A 20,044-nucleotide genomic window follows, 5' to 3' on the forward strand; every position below is an offset into this window, starting at 1 on the left:
ACTTTAGCAAAGTGCCAGGATACAAAATCAACCTTAAAAAGTCAATAGCTTTTCTGTATGTCAACAATGCACAAATGGAAGGGGAAATCAAGAAAATGATCCCATTTGCAATAGCCCCCCCAAAGAATAAAATATTTTAAAATTAACCTAACCAAGGATGTAAAGGAATTATTTAATGAAAAGTATAAAAGCCTAAGGAAAGGAACCAAAGAAGATACCAGGAAATGGAAAGACATCCCATGCTCATGGATAGGGAGAATCTACATTGTGAAAATTTTGCCAAAATTACCAAAATATATAATTTCAATGCAATCCCCATCAAAATCCCAAGGACATTCTTTACTGAAGTAGAGGGTGTAATCCAAAGATTCATATGAAACAAAAAAAGACCTAGAATAGTCAAAGCAATTCTAGGCAAAAAGAGCAATGCAGGTGGTATTACAATACCAGACTTCGAACTCTACTATAGAGCCATAATAACAAAAACAGCATGGCACAAAAATAGATTGATCTTCTGATCAATGAAACAAAATAGAGGACACAGAAATAAAACCACATACCTCTAGTAAACTTATATTCAACAAAGGAGCCAGAGATATGCAGTGGAATAAACAAAGCCTCTTCAGTTATTGTTCCTGGGAAAACTGGGCAGCCACATGCAGCAAACTAAAAAATGATCCCAGCCTATCGCCATGGATGAACATTAATTTACAATGAATAAAAGACCCCAGTATCAGACCTGAAAGTCTGAAACTGCTATACAACAGAGCAGGAAAGACACTGGAACTCATAGGCATAGGCAAAAACTTCTTTTTAAAATTTTTTTTTGATTTATAATTTTATTGTAATTAATAGAAGGGTTACATTATATTCACCAGATAGAAAGTGCATTACTTAGCAATCATTGCTACCCTTCTCATGTTTTTGTCCCCATTTCTCTCCCCCACCCCCTCCCCTCTTCTTGTTTTCCCCCTTATCTTATTTCAAATAAACAAATAAATGTATATACAATATATCAGATAACAAGGAAAGATACTGTAACAATATGAGATAACCAAGGGACAACAAAAGAGATGAGAGATAACATAGTACATACATTAAGAACAACAGTCACACCTTATATGTCTCTTGTTTCTATATCTTGGAGGTCCTTTCATTAGCTTCATCCTATAAAGCCTTATGTATGTAAGTTTACAGGCAAAAACTTCTTGAACAGAGTCTCAGGGTCACAACAGATTAAAGACTCAGCAAATAAAAAATAAAAAGTTCCTGCACAGACAAAGACATAGCTACTAAAGTAGAAAGACAGCCAAACAATTTGGAAAAGATATTCACCAATAATACATCAGACAAATGCTTAATATCCAATATCTATAGGGAACTCAAGAAACTAATCCCTCCAAATCCAACAAACTATTTGCTAAATGGGCAAGGTAACTAAAGAGAGACTTATCAGAAGAAGAGGTAAAAATTGCAAAGAAACATATGAGAAAACATTCATCACCCATGGTCATAAAGGAAATGCAAATAAAAACAACCCTAAGATTCCACCTTACCCTAATCAGAATGGCAATATTCTGAACTCAGACAACAAATGCTGGTGGGAATGCGAAGAAAGAGGAACTCAGCTATCCTGCTGGTGAGAATGCAAACTAATACAACCACTCTGGAAGACAGTTTGGAGGTTCCTCAAAAACGAAAAGTAGACCTTCACTATGACCAAACCAAGCTAGTCCTGGGCATCTACCCTGAGCGTCATAACCCAGGATACGATAAGGACATATACACAGCCATGTTCATCTCTGCACTATTCACAATAGCCAAGTGATGGAAATAACCAAGATGCCTCACCACAGATGAATGCATGAAAAAATGTGGTACATATATACAATGGAATTCTGCATAGCCAACAGATAAGATAAAATAATGGCATTCGCTGGGAAGTGGATGAAACTAGAGCAAATCATGTTGAGTGAGGTAAGTCAAGACCAAAAGAACAAAAGGTGCATAGTCTCCTTGATACTTGGATATTAAATACAAACAGTACAAGAGTGATGACCCAATACTCAGGTACTCAAGATTATTGGAGATATAAATATAACTATATAGACATATAACCTATGGTGGGATATGTATTCTATAGACATATTCTATAGATCTGGATGTATCTATGACATACAAACTCTCAGCTTAATTTTAATTTTGTTCTTAAATTTATGTGCCAGTGATTGCATATAGATGCCATTCTTGAATACTTGTTTGTTAAACTTGACATTTGAAATATGATGTTAAAATCAGTTTTAATAAAATCTTTCTATCATAATAAAAAAATGAAAGTCTCAAACCTTACTGTAGCCTTACTTTTTGTACTCTATGGAAGTACGGACTACAAATTTGTTTGCAAAAGGTCCATGGTAAGGACTGTTTCTAATCTAGTAATCTACTTTACTTCTTTTTTCTTTTTCTTCTTCTTTTTTTTTTTTGGTGGGTCATGGGGCTTGAACTTGGCCTGGCATTGTCCCTGAGCGCTTCAAATCCAGGCTACCACTCTACCCTTGAGCCAAGTCCTACTTCCCATTTTCTAGAGGCTAATTGGAGATAAGAGTCTCAGGTCCTTTTGTGCCTGGGCTGGCTTTGAACTTTGATCTTCAGATCTCAATCTCCTGAATGGCTAGGATTACAGGTGTGAGCCACTGCACTGGTCCAGCTAGGCTAGTTCCTTTGTTTTGAGGGACAATTACAACCCTTTTACTTGGTCTCTAATCCCTGGGAGATTGCCTGACCCAAATCCACCTCTCCAGCTCTGTGCTCTCTACTTGACTTCAATTCTGCTCACCTTTTTAAGGGACTCTCAGAGTCTTGTGTTCTCTTCCTCTTCACCTTGCCTGTATGTCTTCTTTTCTCCCCCGCTTCTCTACTTCTCCCCCACTTCTCTACTTCTACCTGGCTTACTCTTATTTAATATATATGCCATTGTCATGTGGTCTTGTATTTTCACCTTCACCTTCACCTTGCCTGTATGTCTTCTTTTCTCCCCCACTTCTCTATTTCTCCCCCAATTCACTACTTCTACCTGGCTTACTCTTATTTAATATATATGCCCTTGTCATGTGGTCTTGTATTTTCCCCAGGCACATTGTGTGTTTGTACTACTATGTTAATTGATTGTTTTTAACCAGTAAGCTGAATGTTACAAAAATTAATGGATGTTTATTATTTTATCCACATTGTCAGTAGGCTTTCGTTAATATTTGTTGAATAGATAAATCAGTATCAAACAGGAGACTGTTTTTTTTTATAATTTTTTAATGTAAAGACAGTGCTATCAGTGATGGTTACAGACAAGTCAAATCATATCTCAGTTTTACAACTCAAATCATTCACAAACTGGGCATTTTTGGACTCATCTGGATAGATGGCCATTGTGGAAATTCACTGTAGTCTCACATTCCATATTTGCATGGTGTCTTTGAGAAGATTCCTAACTGGTATATTTAATACTGACATTGAGAAGAAGGAACAAGCCAGGCATGGTGGCTCATGACTATAATATGAGCTACTCAGGATACTCAGAGACCTTAGTTCAAAGCCAGCTTAGGTAAAAAAGCCCATGAGATTCTTAAGCTTTCTAAGCTACCCAAAATTTGTGTGTGGAACTGTGACTCAAATAGTAGAGTGCTAACCTTGAGCATAACTGTTCTGAGACAGCACCCAGATCCTGAGTTCAAGTACCAGGACTTAAAAAAAAAAAAAAAAGAAAGAAACAAGGGCTGAGAATATTTCCTAGTGGTAGAGTGATTGCCTAGAATTCATGAGGCCCTGGGCTTGATTCCTCAGTACCACATAAACAAAAAATAAATAAAATAAATAAATAAGAAAAAGAAAGCAGTTCTGGTGGGAAAGATCTATGGAAGAATTATGCAAACCCAAAAACATGAGGCTTGGAAGAAACGTGTTTGAAGAACACTTAAAAGGCTACAAAACTCAAACTTCCTATTGCCAAAGGCTAATGGTAGAGACATATAGAAAAGAACATGAAACCTATGAGAGTCATTCTTTGACTAATCAATGGAAATAGAGGAAGTTATTCTATGCCTTGAAGTGCCTAGACTGCTCATTTATCACATGATCCATGGCTCTCCACTGAGTCAGAAGAGAAATAATTGTAAATGAATGTTCATATGTGTTATTGCTTAACTTCCACTTTTATGTTTCCACTCCAATAAAAGGAACTGGAGTATTTTCTCTTTTATATTGTGTTTTTCCCCCCAGGCACACAGTGAAGAGAAGGCTATAATGTCACATGTTGGAATGATTAGTTGATCAGTTAGTTCTTCAGAGCAAGTGCTTTTTATATTCCTCTTCAAATACTTTGGATCACCAGGGAAGCTATGGTTATTTGAGATGCTAGGAAGGAATAAAATAACGTGGCCATACAGGAACAAGCTCACTTCCCTGCCTTTCCTTGGTTTAAAATGTTTGATTTACCAGTCTTATTTATGTGATAACAACTCAATTTAAACAATAAGGGAACAGCTTAAGTTTATAAAACAGCATATTTTTTTTTACAGTCAACTCAAATTTATATTCTATTTTTGCTACTAACTTTGAGTCGTCAGGCTAGTTACTCATTTCTTTAAGTCTTCATACTCTAGTCCTAAGTAACAAGGATAAGAAAAGTCTTTGTTATAACATGAAAGTAACAGGCCATGTATGAAATGTAGAACTCAAAGTTTACTTTGCAAAAAGACTAGTTCTCCTTCTTTTATCCTGCCCTCTCTTTACATAACTAAATAATGATTATTTGTTAAATTGACTAATATAACATTACAATTGGGTCTTGATTTATCAGGTCTAGATGTTTTATGATCACTAAATACACTGGCTAATTAAGAATTCTTTTCTGCACTTAATTACAACCTGAGAAATAGACCTATATCTTGGAGAAGGCTTTTAAAATATAAGACTATGACATAGAAGCAATACTTGGGAATACAAACTGTGTGACTAAAGATAAACCGTTTTTGAGCCTGGTGGTGGTGATTCACACATACAACTCCTAGCTACTTGAAAGAGAAGAGAGGTAGAGAATAAGAAGATGATGGTTTGAGGCCAGTCCAGACAAAAAGGTCATGAGACCACTTCTCGACCATTAGCAATGCTCTGTGGCCTCAGAGACTGAGATCCAGAAAGCTGAGATTCCAGACCAGCTCAGACAGAAAAATCCACAACATTTAATCTCAAACTAAAAAAACTGCTTGTTATGGCATCTGTTTTCAAGATATAGCAAGAAGTGTCAAATAGAAGGACCACCAAGTAAACATAGTCAGTGAAAAGGGTTAGAACCTATCCTATTTTTAAAAATAATTTATGCAAAAAGGGGCTCATCAGTTATCTAAGTGTAAGACTGAGTTTTAAACCCAGTACCAATAATGAGGGGGGGGAGAGAGAGAGAGAGAGAGAGAGAGAGAGAGAGAGAGAGAGAGAGAGAGAGAGAGAGAGAGAGAGAGAGAGAGAGAGAGAGAGAGAAGAGAAGGAAGGAAGGAAGGAAGGAAGGAAGGAAGGAAGGAAGGAAGGAAGGAAGGAAGGAAGGAAAGAGAAAGGAAAAGTTTTCTAGGATTATAGACACCTAATAAATTAACATGGAGATATACAATATAAGGAGTTCTTTGACTTATTTTAGACTCTTGATTCTATACAATATCTATATATACCCTACTGTTTCTCAGTTCTAATGGAATATATTTTGGGAAATATTTGTCTTAAACATTTGTCCAAACTATTTCTTATAGGACCCATAATTTGGTTTTAATCTATTGTGGTGAATTGTTTCTCAAGATCTATTAAAATGTAGCTTATGGTTGTTATGCTCATGTAATTTTCACTAGGACACTGCATAAAGAGTATATACTTAGCCTGATACAGGAGGCTCATACCTATAATCCTAGCAACTCAGGAGCCTGAGATCTGAGAATTACACATTGAAGCCAGTCTCAAGAAGGAAAGTCCCAATGAGACTCTCATCTTCAATTAATTACTCAAAAAATGGAAGTTTTTAGAGTGCTAGCCTTGAGCAGAAAGAGGTCAGGGACAATGTGTAGGCTCTGAGTTAAAGGTCCACCACTGACAAATGACAAATAAAGTATATGTCTTTTTTTTTTTTTGCCAGTCCTGGGCTTAAGCTCAGGGCCTGAGGACTGTCGTTGGATTTTCTCTCAAGGCTAGACCTCTACCACTTGATCCTCAGCACCACTTCTGGCTTTTCCTAAGTATATTGTACCAAGGAATCGAACCTGGGTCTTCGTGCATGCTAGGCAAGCACTCTACCACTAGGCCAAACTCCCAGCTCTAAAGTATATGTCTTGCAGATGGTTGGTCACTAAGTATATATCACTGTGTATATTTAGGGACTGTATTTTCTGAAGAAAAAATTCAGGGCCCATTAAATTCTCAAACAATAAGCAATTTAGAATTAACCTCATGCAGCATAAGAGCTGCACATAATGTGTACACACATGTGCTCATGTGTGGACATGGTGTAAGGCATATAGAGAGACAAGTAAGTAGACTATCAGCCAGAATAGACCTAAGCAGTATACACTAGTTGTTCTTCATGGAAAGAAGCCAGCATTTGACTCAGCAAATACAAAGAATAGTGATTTCTCTGGCACACTGGGAGGTTTGACGGGTTAATTTAGAACTCCCCTTTCCCATGTGTGGTATTTGGAATTGTCAGAGGACTACAGCTATATGATAAATAGTGTGGCAGACAGAAGGAAAGGCCTTTCCCAATTTCCTAAGGTGTTGAGGATAGGCTCAGCAAAGGTTAGATGTTTATGAGAAGACAGGAAGTGAAAGGTATCCTTGCTCTGGGACTAGAGGATGTTCCTCGACCCCCAAGCAGGCTAAATTTAATGAAGTATTGCATGCCTAAAACTGTACTTACAAAATACAATTTTTACAAGTATATCAAAATATGAGACTATTGTTTTAACAACATACACATCTTAGATATTTAATATTGTTAAATGTATTTTTGTCTGGAAATAAATCAAAGAACATAATTTTGACTTTATAATTTAAGATTCTAAAGAACAATGTTTTTTTTAATTATTTCTTATTAGAAGATTTTCCACGCTGATAAAGAAAGCATAAGTAAAATAAAACCTGCTTGGAAATCAATTTTTCTCTTTTCTTGTTATTTAAATCTTTTTTGGACCTCTTTCTATTTATTTTACATTTATTCCAGCTATTCTGTTCTTCTCACTCTAGAAAATATGAATTTTATTCAGAAACTTTATTCAATTAAAAAAATTCTTACTGAGACTACTTTGGTATGATCATATGCCAGAAAAGTAAAAGACAGTAAATGGTGTTAGTTGAATATTCTGCAATAAGAAAAGACCTTTTGGACATGAAGAACAGAGACATGATTCTATACAAATCACATTTTGATTGTATTTCATTAGTGGGTCACTGAAATTGAATTGTAAAAGATTATTATATTCATGCATTTATTCATATAAAATTTAACCTGTGTCATAATAATGTTAATAATCAAATGATTACAAAACCCATGTTTAAAATGACTCAATTTTCTCAGTGTCATTTTGTAAAAGAGCTGTCTGTGACCCTTACCAGCTTCTTTTTTTATTATTATTTCATGCTGAGCCACAAAGGGTACTCAAATATGCTCAGTTCATGGTAGTAAACAAATCACCCCAGTTCTTCAGACAGAAATTTAGAAGGAAGCTGATGGGAAGAATCTCTTTAATATGTAAATAATTTCTATTATCAGATTCTCTGGAAACTCAGTCCAAAAATCTTGAAAAGTTATGCCTTTTCTAGATAATTCTATCCTATGTTTCAGTCACCCACAAATTTTCATACAATTTCATACCTATTGTGACAACAAATAACTTACTTTTTCTCCTTAGCTTTCTGTCTATATGAGCTTTTAGATTTTTTAAAGTAGATGAAATAGTTTTATACAAAATAAATGCTGGATAAATATTTCAGAATAAATATCTGTATACCTATTCTGAAAATTGCCTGTTGATTATTGAGCTGTGACTAAAAATTGTCTCATTTCCATGTTTTTATTCTCAGAATCCATTATTTTCTGCTTCATTGCATTGTTTTATCATTTTTATTCACATAGGCTAGACTAACTCTAGCAGCAGAAGAGATATTATTGCTATACGGTTCTTTGAAATATACTTCATGTTATTGATTTATAAATAAATGGTTTCATTCTGTACATTTTCCCTTTATTTCTCTCTTTAAAGACACAGTAAAAGAAGAACATATAACTGGCTATCTCACCTTCCTATAGTATCTATCATTGCTGAAAGTTTGAATGTTATGATTTTCATTAGAAGGCCGAGTCTTAATCATTGGCCTACATTTACTGTTTTCCTTTTCCACCATTCTCATACCTTGCTACAGGACAGTCTTCAAACAATGGAAAGACAGAGGAACCTGTTAAAAGGGTTAACCTTTGAGTACCCTTCAGCAACTATCTGTCAATCTACTCACTGAGGTTGATGCACTAACCTCAGTCCACGTAGTTCTCCTTTTACTTTCTTTTATCTTTGTTATTCAAAGACCTCCTCCAGCATCAAGGCAACTCACATGGGAACAGATTCAATTCCCAAATGATCTTCTGGCGACTTTGATGTTTATCTTTAGTCACTAATATTCAGTAACAAGTAAGTGGGAAATGAAATTTCAATGTGCAACTCTCTTTAAGTAGAAATCTGAAGTATTGTTTTCGGCAATTGTTAAAGCTAAAATGACAAGAATCCTACTTGGGAAAACCAGAATGTTAAAAGAGTGATTGGATTAAAAGTTAACTTCTGGGTAATAAATCCAAGGACTTAGGTCTATCTTTCAGATGATCACCTTGACCAGAAGCAAATGCAAAATTTAAAAGTGTTAGAAGAATTCTGTAAGCAAGTTTGGTATTCTTATTTACTAATATTCTTGCTGAGGCAATCACTGAATTATTTGATTTTTCACTTCCAGCCCATTGCTTTTTTTATGCTGTAAACTAATTTAATACTATGTCTAATCTATCTGTGTCTTCTTTAAGTGATTAAGAACATGATATGACATAAAAATCCATTATCTTTCTCCTTTTGTGGCAAATTCTCAGTGGAGCCAAGAGTAATTAAATTATTGTTTTTGTCTGTCAGCATATGATTTATAAAACCAAAACAAACTCATTCCCAAACCAACAGCTTCATTTTGTTGACACATGAATTTGACTAGAAAGAGGACTCTCTTGATAATTCAAGGTCACTCTTTTACATAAACTTGCTAGCCACATTAAAGATCAGTCTAGGCTTACACTGAAAAAGTTATAAATATTTAAAGTGATACTTAAAAAAATTAACTATCTATTAAAAATTGTAATGCCCTCAGAACTTCCATCTACCTACCAATATTTAGTTTCACATGTCTTTATTATTGTATTGATATATATTTTCCATATAAATCAATTTCTCCGAAGGAAAGAAATAATCTCTTCACAGTTTCTAAAGAAGCAATAATAGGCTGAAATCCACAATGGCTTGTTAAGAAAATATGCACAAAAATGTTACTAATAACTGAAGATTAAAGAGTAATGACAGAAGCAGAATTAGAAAGTACTTTAAAAACAAGAGCTGTTCAACAATTGAGAATAATGAGTATCTTATATTTTAACATATTCTATGCAAAGACGGATGACCATTAGGCGTAGCTGAGTCCCTTTACATTTCTCTTTCTGATTGGAAGGCCTTATTAGAAGATCTCTACTCAGTTTTTTTTTTAAAGCACCTTCTGAAAAAGTTTAAAATCCCTGCTACTTCTGTACAAGTCATGTTACTCTTAAAATTTTATGTCCAGAGTTTTATGTAATGCTACAGAGATAGTGTGGCTGAGGTAAAATGCAAAATAGTTAGCATACTAATGACCTTATGTGAACTTAGTCCAACATTATATTGTTTTTAAATACCCAAGCTATATTTCCAATTTCTAGTGAGTTTACAAATCTTATGAGTCTTTTAGATTTTTCTCCTATGAATTTAAAGGAACTAGCCCCTTTATCTTGTTCTTGTTTAATTGGTGTGTGTGTGTGTGTGTGTGTGTGTTGGCACTGAGGTTGAACTCACAGCTTCTTATTCTTGATTAGCCTCACGATTGCAACTCTATCACTCAAGTCACACCTTTACTTTCAGCTTTTTGATGATTAATTAGAAATAAGAATATTACTGACTTTGCTGCCCAGCCTGTTTCAAATCACTATCAAACAACTACCTGCAGATCTCAATCTTCTGGTCGCTAGGATTACTGGTATAGGCCACAGCACTCAGTACTTAATTGATTTTTTTTTGCCAGTCGTGGGGTCTGTCTGAACTCTGGGTCTGGGCCCTGTACTTGAACTTCTTTTTTTCTCAAGGCTATCACTCTACCATTTGAGTCATGGTATCACTCCCAGCTTTCGCTGAGTAGTTTACTTTTCTCAATAAAGCAAATTTTCTAAAACTAACCTATATAGTTTAATATGTATTTCTGTTTTTTGCTGAAATCTTTAGTTAGTTAAAAATATTACAAATAATAACAAATAATTGGCATAAGCCTCTGCTTCCATGTGTTTGAAGTTATCTTACATTGAAAAATATGAAAAACTCAAATAGAGAGCTCTTACCTGTTCTGGGTTAATCAATAACATTTAGTGTTTTTTAAATTACTATTTTTACAATCTGTGGTTGTTAAGCATAGGTTGAAATACATTAGAAATGGCGTTACAGAGTGACTGTAGGGCTGCAAACCAGAGGTTACCATCTCCTTCTTTCCTGGGCAATAAGAAGTGCCTTTTGGTCCCTTAGAGAGTCTTTCACATCTGGCTGGTGCTGAATGAATCTACTGTCAAGCCATGGCTGCTAGGGTACCTGGTTTCTTATGAATTAATTACACATTCAGAACAGAGGACTTAGGGCTGTCTGGGGACCCATGGCAGAGTTCACGCAGTCTCTGTGAAACAAAGGAGGCTCTGTCTCCACTTACTCTCCAGCTCTTAACAAAGAAGTGAGTTTGATCACAGCCACATCAGGGATCTCTTATTAAGCAGAGCTGGTGGTGACTGGACCAATATTTTTCTAAATGGCATCTTGAAAATTAGCCAAGTGGAGGTTAGCTTTGTCCTTTCCTATTAGCTTTTAAATATGGTTCTTATCACTGACTGGTATGAAAGAGAAAAATAATTGCTAATGTGTATCCACAGCAGTGTGTGTGTGTGTGTGTGTGTGTGTGTGTGTGTGTGTGTGTGATTAATTGTAACAAATGGGAGGATGACAGAGTTTTTTCTAGACAGAGGCACTGGAGGCACGTTACCCACTTTCAGAGGGCTAAGGACTTCATTTGCATGGAGTTATTGCTATAAATTTACATTAGGAAATATTGGGGGAGTTTTGCACTCAGTACAGACAACTTTAGCTGACAGTACAAGCTCTGTTCTCAGAGATTTCAGAAGTTCTCTCCCTCACCTGATTAATACTACAGTATTTATTAAAATAATGCTATGGTTTAGTATAAAAGGCAAAGAACACAATAATTAAAATGTAATCATAAAAAAATCTAAAATTAGACCCAAGCCCCTAAATAGGTCATAACGTGACACTACTTAGGATAATATAAGCAAAAAAAACACTCCCCTCAATTCATGCAGAAACATTACATAATACTGTTAGAAAAAAGACTTTAAAATCCAGAATAAAAACAACAATTCAGTTTATGTTTAAGAGCCATTCTTCTCAGGAGTGCCAGTGGCTTACAGCTATAATTCAGGAGGATGAGATATGATATTCACAATTCAAAGCTAGCCTGAGAAAGAAAACATGTTAAAACTCTTATTTCCAATCCACTGCCAAAAAAATGGAGTCGTGCTGTGGTTTAAGTATCAGAGCACTGGTGTTGAAGATAAAAAGCTCAGGGACAGTGCTTAAACCCTGAATTCTAGACCTAAGACCAGCATGGAGAAAAATAAAAGAATCACTCATTTCAAGTAACTTTTGGGTAAAGGCCCTTTTAATTTAATGTAATAAATCCACAAATCCTAGCCATCACTACTGGATTTGGGAGCTTGAATTGGAACAGTGTCTGTTGACATATTGTTGTGTTAGGACAGGTATTAAAAACCTGTGTTAAAAGGGAAATATATGTAGGGAAGGGGGGAAATCAAGATGAGCAGGGGAAGGGGGGTAGGGAGATGGGGACCATGTCATGAGAAAAGGGTATCAAAGTTTGTGAAGTAATGCACCTTCTAGCTGGTGAATATAATGTAACCCTTCTATTAATTACAATAAAAAAGGGAAATATATGATAAAAGGGTGGCCAGAAAACATCGAATGAGTAGGAAGAAATAACAAAATGATTACAAATAGCAGTCTAAATAATAGCTGCCATTCAATTCTGAATGTATTTGAGCCTTCAAGACTTAGTAGTTATTCTACTTCCAGACTTCCAGGACAAAATGAATGCTTTTCCTTTTCCCTTCATCTATCATACCTTTTTAAGAGTCACAGATCCACTTTTGACTTTTTGATGGATAGAGACAAGAGTCTCATGGACTTTCTTGCCCTGGCTGTCTTCAAACCATAATCTTCCTATCTCAGCCTTTTGTGTATCTGTAAGTATATGTATCTATTACAAGTATGAGCCAGCTACACTCAGTGGTTACTGCATTTTAATTTTCCTCAACAGCTAAACAAGTTTATTTCAGCAGCCAACACTAGCTAAGTAGTGTAGTGTTCACTTCTCTTGGGTTCATGCAATTTTGATACCTAATTGATTGATTTTTCACTTTGACAAAAGAATGAAAGAACATTCTGGATCATACTCCAAAATCTAGTAGAACTGGCATTTTCATTTTGACTGAAAACAAATTTTATTTTATATAAGGGAGAAAGGGGATAGGTTAAGTGTTGAGGGAGTAATGTTGTCTTTTTTTGGTTACTCTTGTTTCTTATTCTTTTATATATATATTTTTTATTGTAATTAATAGAAGGGTTACATGATATTTGCCAGATAGAAGGTGCACTAATTCACATATATTGATACTGTTTCACATATCTTGGTCCCCATTTCTCCTTACAAATAGAAAATTGTGTGTATATTGAAATTGGTATATTGATGAAATACAAAAGAAATATTTCTAGATCTTTTTATTTATTTATTTAATTTTTGCAAATCCTTGTCTTGAACTCAGGACCTGAGCACTGTCCTTGGACTTTCTTAAGGCTAGAGCTCTACCATTGAGTCACAGCACCACTTCCAGCTTTTTTCTATGTATGTGGTACCAAGGAATCGAATCTGGGTCTTCATGCATGCTAGTCAAGCACTCTACCAGTAGTCCAAACTCCCAGCCTCTTGTAGATCTTTTTAGATGCAGTGTCATGATAAGCTATTTGTTTAGAAATATAGACATAAAACAAGAATGAACACAGGGCAAAGTCAGTGGTAAAGCAGGTGTCTCTGGCTGCTTCATCACTGGGGATGAGGGTAGTAATGCATGTTGGATTCTAGGTAGAACTATACTCCTGTTTTGGCTCCATTGAGAGGAAAACCATTCTGACACCTGTTAGAATTCAGTGTTGAAGTTCTCCTTCAAACATGTATGGGTGTACTTGCTACTGTGAAAAGCAATTTGCAAATTTTACTGTGGATTACTATCATAGTAACAATGTTGGGATGAAGCACTCTTTCTTACACTACTCGAGATCTGAATCAGTTGGAAAATAAAACTAAGATTTAGATAGAGGACTACCATGTTTGTTGATAAATTGGGCAATGCCACTTTAGATCTGCAGCCAAAGAGTCTTGTGCCTATGCCTAGCATTTAAATTGCTCCATCTGGGAGTTGCTGATGAAGCTGGGCTTCTGTAGGCTCCAGATAACCTGGCAGAGCATAGACTTGGTGGTGTGATGAGACAGTTCAGAAGCTGTGAGGCCCCAGTCCTTACAGGCCCTCTTCCCCTGGGCAGGAGTTGGTTGTGGTACTGTCAGATTTTTTCAAATGGAATTAAGACACATAGAGGAAAGGAGATCCTTCAACAGCAGAAATAATTCTGCTTGTGTAGTAAATTGTCATTCCTATTTTTTGAGGATGTCTTACATTTGAGAAAGACACTTTTGAGAGGAAATATAAATGGTATGTCTGGTATTTAGTGACTATGCCATCCTTTCTTTTTTTCTTTACTTCTCCTTCCTTCCTTCCTTCCTTCCTTCCTTCCTTCCTTCCTTCCTTCCTTCCTTCCTTCCTTCCTTCCTTCCTTCCTTCCTTCTACCAGGAATTGGGCCCAGAGCTTTATGTACTTTGAGCAAGTACTCTATCCTTGAACCAGGTCCCCAACCCTTTTGTATTTTGAGACAGGGTCTCCTGCCATCTTTGCCCAGACTGGCCTTACCCTTCAGAGATACTCCTGTTTCAGCCTCCTGCATTCACCTACACCTGGTTTCAAATTCACCTCTGTTCATGGCCTAAATGAATCTCACTTTTATCCTACTATTAAGAAATGGCAGTTGTTGCATTCTTGCCACAGATCCTGCCCATACTCCTTTTGTTGCTATAATTACTTTAAAGACAATGTAAGTGGTTGAAAATTCTATCTTCAGAGTTATTATTGCGTTTTAGTGACAATGTGTTTGAAACTATTTTAAATTTCCCTGTGAAATAGATGCTCTGTCAAAAGGATGAAGAAGGCAGTTTCTTCTATTCTCTCTTTTTTTTATTCCTCTCTGGAGCATAATGAATTTAGATTATAGAAGATATTTCTTTCTTCCTCCCTCCACCCCAGAATTGGGATCCCAATGCTTAGTTGTCAATAGGCCAGGTCAAATTATGACTGGCCAGAGAGAGTAGGGCACAGAACGGTCAGTGGTAAGTCCACAGCAGGAGAGTATAGTGAGAGAAAGCAGACTGGGACTGGATGTCTTGAATGAGCTATGAATAAAGCCAACTGACTCCATGACTTTCAAGTTTTATGACTTCCCACATCATTTTATTATTTTAGGTGAAGATGAATTGTTTTCTGCGACATGCAACCCAGGATGTCTTGGTCAATGCAAGGCATGTCTTCCCTGCATGTTGTCAGGTCTTAGAACATGACACCTTATAGAAAGATGTCTTGGTATGCTGAGCATTTTGAAGTGAAGATGATTGGAAGGACTTCAAAAGCAAGGTCTCTCTGACCCATCTGCCTTCCCATCTCAGTCTCTTGCACGCATCTCCCCAGCCTCCCCACCCCCCACAAAGTGAGTCATAGAAATCAGAAGTCTGCTTCCCTTTAGGCAAGTTATAGAAATGAGAACTACTTTCCCCTAAAGCCAGACATAAAACTTAGAAAGCTGTGTTTTCCTTCTCCTTTTTGTCCTGAAACTCTTCATTCCAAAAGGTTCTACCCTATGCCCAGGGAAAGGAAATGAATGCTACACACACACACACACACACACACACACCACACACACACACCAGCCCTCGGCTTGTTCCCTTATACTAGTTGAGGAAAGGTATTACCTCTTTTAAGTTGGGAAAATAAATGTGTTCCTCATTAAAGAGAGATCCACTTCATGCAGGAATAAAGAATGAAGAAGAAGTAAAGATGATGGTTATGCACTCTGCTACCTTACTGGGTTCCAGTCCTAGTTTCGAACTAGCAACTTTTCAAATCAAAATAACTACCTTCATAAAAAAATAATATGCTGGGTCAGCATGAGACAAAAATCTACTTGGTATGTCTCTAAAGAAAACATTGGATATAGCATCAGTTTTGTCAATATCAGTGTAGCTGTATATGATTGTGCATTAGAATTATCTAAGACATTTTTTTCTGGGGCAGTTTTTTGAGCCTTACCCCCAGACATGCTGATGAGAATTTTTTGAATGATATTTGGAGAGCTGAATATTTTTAAACTTTCCAATAATATTCCGATATTCCATTCTGGAACCTACAAGCTGTCTTTCGTTCTCCTCCTCCTCCTCTTTTTTTTTTCTACCTGTGATAGTGATAGTGATAGTGCCTGAACTAAGGGCCTTATGGCTTGCAGTCTATTACTTGAGCCATGCCTCCAGTCAGGCATTTTATTGGTTAACTGGCAATGGAATCTTGCTGAACCATAGCTCTCCAGGTCACAGTTTCCTGGTAGCTAGGACTACAGGTGTGAGCCACTGGTGCCTGGCTTAGAGTTTTCTTTAGTATCATCAATATATTTTTTTTTCTATGTGCTTGATCTTGTTGGCATTTTCCAACCCCTTTTAAATGTACACTCAGGCTCTGCTGGATTTAGTTGTTACACTTCCTTATGAATGGAACAGTAACCTTTCTGTACATAATCTTGACAATAAAATTAAATTTAAAGAAATAAAAAATGTTATGGTAACTACATATTATACAACAGAAGCAAAACTAGGTATTAGTACCAGAGTAGGACTAAGTAGGTCTAGGTAAAATAAACTAGGTAAACCTTGCTAGTTTAGTAGAGCTATAAAACTCTCAGACTCAGAAATTGAGAGAACTTATTGCAATTTTCTGTGGATGATTAGAGTAGAGGAAGCCAAAACCATTAAATGCAATACAAAAGTGAAGTCCTTGTAAATTTGACCATTCTTTGTATGGGCTCAAAAACTACTTGCACTAACATCCAAATGGCTAGCTTTTTAATTTAGCTTCCTGCATTTCAAAATCATATGTAAATGTTTTGTGTTCAAGAACAAGGATACTTTTTGGCTAATTGTAATATTAACTATAAAAAAACAGAAGTATTCTTTGACTTGAGGCTCAGTCAAGTGAAAAGATATTACTATTAGCAAGACATGGCTTGATCAAGATTGATTGTCTTCTATCCAAACTAGTAATACTATAGAATAGTTTATAGAACTGGTGCTGTGGCCAAAGTAGTAGAGTGCTAGACTTGAGCTGAATAGCTCAGAGATAGTGCCTAGACCCAGAGTTTAAGCCCCACACCCCCAAAAAAGAATGAAGTTTGTGCAATAGACTGTGATCATACACAATAATAAAATTCAAACAACAAATTTATAGCAGAAAAGGATAATTTAAGAAATGGGAACAAATGCCAAACCTTGCTCTGAAGCTCATTTATTCAGTTTTATTTTTAAAGTGAAAAATATGAGATTTGTTAACTGTGATATGACACAGAAATTATATTAAGATTTTATTACTACATAGAATAATAGAAACAAGAGTGTTTGGTTAGAGTATATAGTCAGGTAAGTTGAAAATAAGAGTTTAAATCAACTCTATGTATCTATCTTATAAAAAAGGGAAACATCATTCCATTTATACATACATCTATAATTACATATGTTCGGTATATAGGGACAACTGAGCATGTGAGACTTTTTATTCATGTCAAAGAGACAGTCTATGCTGGTTATTTCTGAAGGCAAGGGTGTTCATAATAAAGTCCTATTCTTCCTGGTCCAGCTGGAGCTCTGGGTGTTTTCTGTCTTAATTCTCATTAAAGTCTTAATTTAGAAGCAGTAAAGTATTTTTTTCTTTTTTGCTTCCAAGGAAAATGACTTAAAATATACAAGAAGACATTCTTTATTAAATGGTCAACCCATGGCAGAATCTCATAATACATAATTATTGTTCTATTAGAAAGAAAATGTGTAAAGAAAATATCAGATTTTAGGAAATCCTTTTCTTCAAAATGAGATGACAAGTAGATACATAAAGTCAAGAATTGCATTCTACAACTGGCAGAAACTCTCAAACAAGCATAACAATGAATCAGAAAGTGGAGAGCCTTAGAATTCAGGTGCCCTCTTTTGCTCTGCCATTCTCTCAGCTCTTTCCTCAAACTTACAAGAGAGCTCCATTCTTACAACTGCATTCAATCCCCCTGTGCTTCAGTGAAAGCCTTACCAGACTATAAAGATTTTCTTTCCTTGCCTCTTTCTTGCGCCCTAATATTACCTTTCTTCTAATCATGATCAGTGAAGAGAAATCCTGATGTTCTTATGGACTCTAGATAACTACTTGTGCACACATTACTAACACACAGAGTAACACAATTCCTTTGGACTTTGAGATTCTCCATACAAGGACTAACATAATTCAAGGCATTATTCTAACTCTTTAAGTTAAGTGATATCTTCTAACCCTTTAAGTTAAGTAGATTAAGCAAATGTTGACGAAAGGGAGGAAGGAAAAACAGAAGAAAGAAAGAAGTGTATGCTGTAGGAAGTATGAATGAAAATAATACAGTAATCAAAATCTGGAATCCTTTGTTTACTTTAAACAAAGGAAAAAGTAAAGCCACTTAAGTTAAACTCAATTTGTTCTAAGAGAAAGATGAACTCAAGTGGTTTCTTTGTGGGATACCATGTACTGGAGGCTGGTGTAAGTGGAAGGATTTGGCCTGAAGGTAGATTTGACCCTAAACTAGAAAGGCTGAATGGTGTTACCTGGAGGCAAAAGGGGACTTTTGAGTTAAAAAAGGAAAGAAGAGAAAAGAAAAGAAAACGTAGCAAGATACTGCAGTTAGCATGAAAAACTGCCAATTTGGCAGATGGCTGATTTTCACATGCCCTTAGGATGAGAATTAAACTTCTTGAAGGAAGTTTAAGGTTACAAAGTTTCTTTCTCCAGAAAAGAAGAGAGCTCCTACAACTCAGGCTCCTCTTAGCAGGAGCCTCTGCCAGCAGGAGCCAGAGCTCACTGGCATGCAGACTGCATAGGAGGTGCCAGGCCCCGCTTCAGATTTACAAACAGAACTTTGAACCATCCCATGTGGCCCTGTCTGCAGAAACTCCCCATACTGCCCTCCCCAATTTTATTAATGAGAAAGAATTGTCAAGCCCAGTTGCTATCTCTAATTGGCAACAAATATTGAATAAAAAACAGAGATGAGAAGGAGCTCCCCAAGAATCAAGAGTCATATTAATAGGTTGTGAATCACAGCTACAGAAGGAGATGCCTGGGGGTTTGAGAAAGCAGAAGTGGAGAACCCAACTTGCTCTGGGTGGCTGGAATTGGTGACTGAAAGGAGAGAATTTTCATGAGGTTTAACTGTCCCCAGAGATCCATGACAGTTATGCCATTTCTTCCCCAGCCACAGAGGTGAGGGGATAGAAAATCCATATCAATTAGAGGCAGAATAAGATTTACAAGCCACATTTTAGGAAGTCCAAGTGGTTCCAGAGATCTGGGGAGAACCCAAACTATAAAGCGCTTCAGTTCTTCCAAGGAGTCTAGTCTGAATATTGACACTATTACTTGACCTCACATCCCTAAGTAATGTGATGAATACAAAACAAGCCCCCTTACTAGGGACTGGGAGAAGACATGACTTCAACAGTTAACTCAAGTCTACCAAGTACTGTCTACAGCCACTCCTGCCCAGCAGTGGGGGCTGAAACAGTACCTCCTACTGTTAGACTTAGGTACGGCTTCTAAAGTCAAGCTCAGATCTCTTTTTCTTGAGAAAATTACTTAACTATCTCAGTGTCCATGCCTTCTTGTGAATTAGGAATGGACATAGTATTGTTGTCTATCATTATCATTAAGTGAGGAAAGACACAGAAGGCATATAGCTGTATCTGGCACACAGACCAAAAACTGTTTTCATGAGGAAGAGCTGATGTCCACACAGAGGGAGAACTGGAAGTTCCCTAGCGTCTATATGACTACAATGTCAAACAATTCTTATTTGAGGTGCTCACAATATTGAACCATAATAAGAAGAGGCTTGAGCATGGCCCATGGGCTGGACTATTCCTTTCATACCTATGTATACAAAAAGCCTATTTCTTAGTTGCATAGTGGGATGTGTGTATGTGTGTGTGTGTGTGTGCGTGTGTGCGTGTGTGTGTGTGTGTGTGTCTGTGCAAACACATGCACTGTGGACTCACATAAACAAGGAATGTGTAAAACTGAAATCACTGCCACTCTTACAAACATACTAAGAAATCTGATTTACAAAGGAGAATCTATCATCAGAGATCAGCTACCCAAGTTTTTAGTTCAGTGCTTTTCTT

This window comes from Megascapheus bottae, chromosome 4 (assembly GCF_031878675.1).
Source record: "Megascapheus bottae isolate mThoBot1 chromosome 4, mThoBot2.hap1, whole genome shotgun sequence".
In the NCBI taxonomy this organism is placed as follows: domain Eukaryota; kingdom Metazoa; phylum Chordata; class Mammalia; order Rodentia; family Geomyidae; genus Megascapheus; species Megascapheus bottae.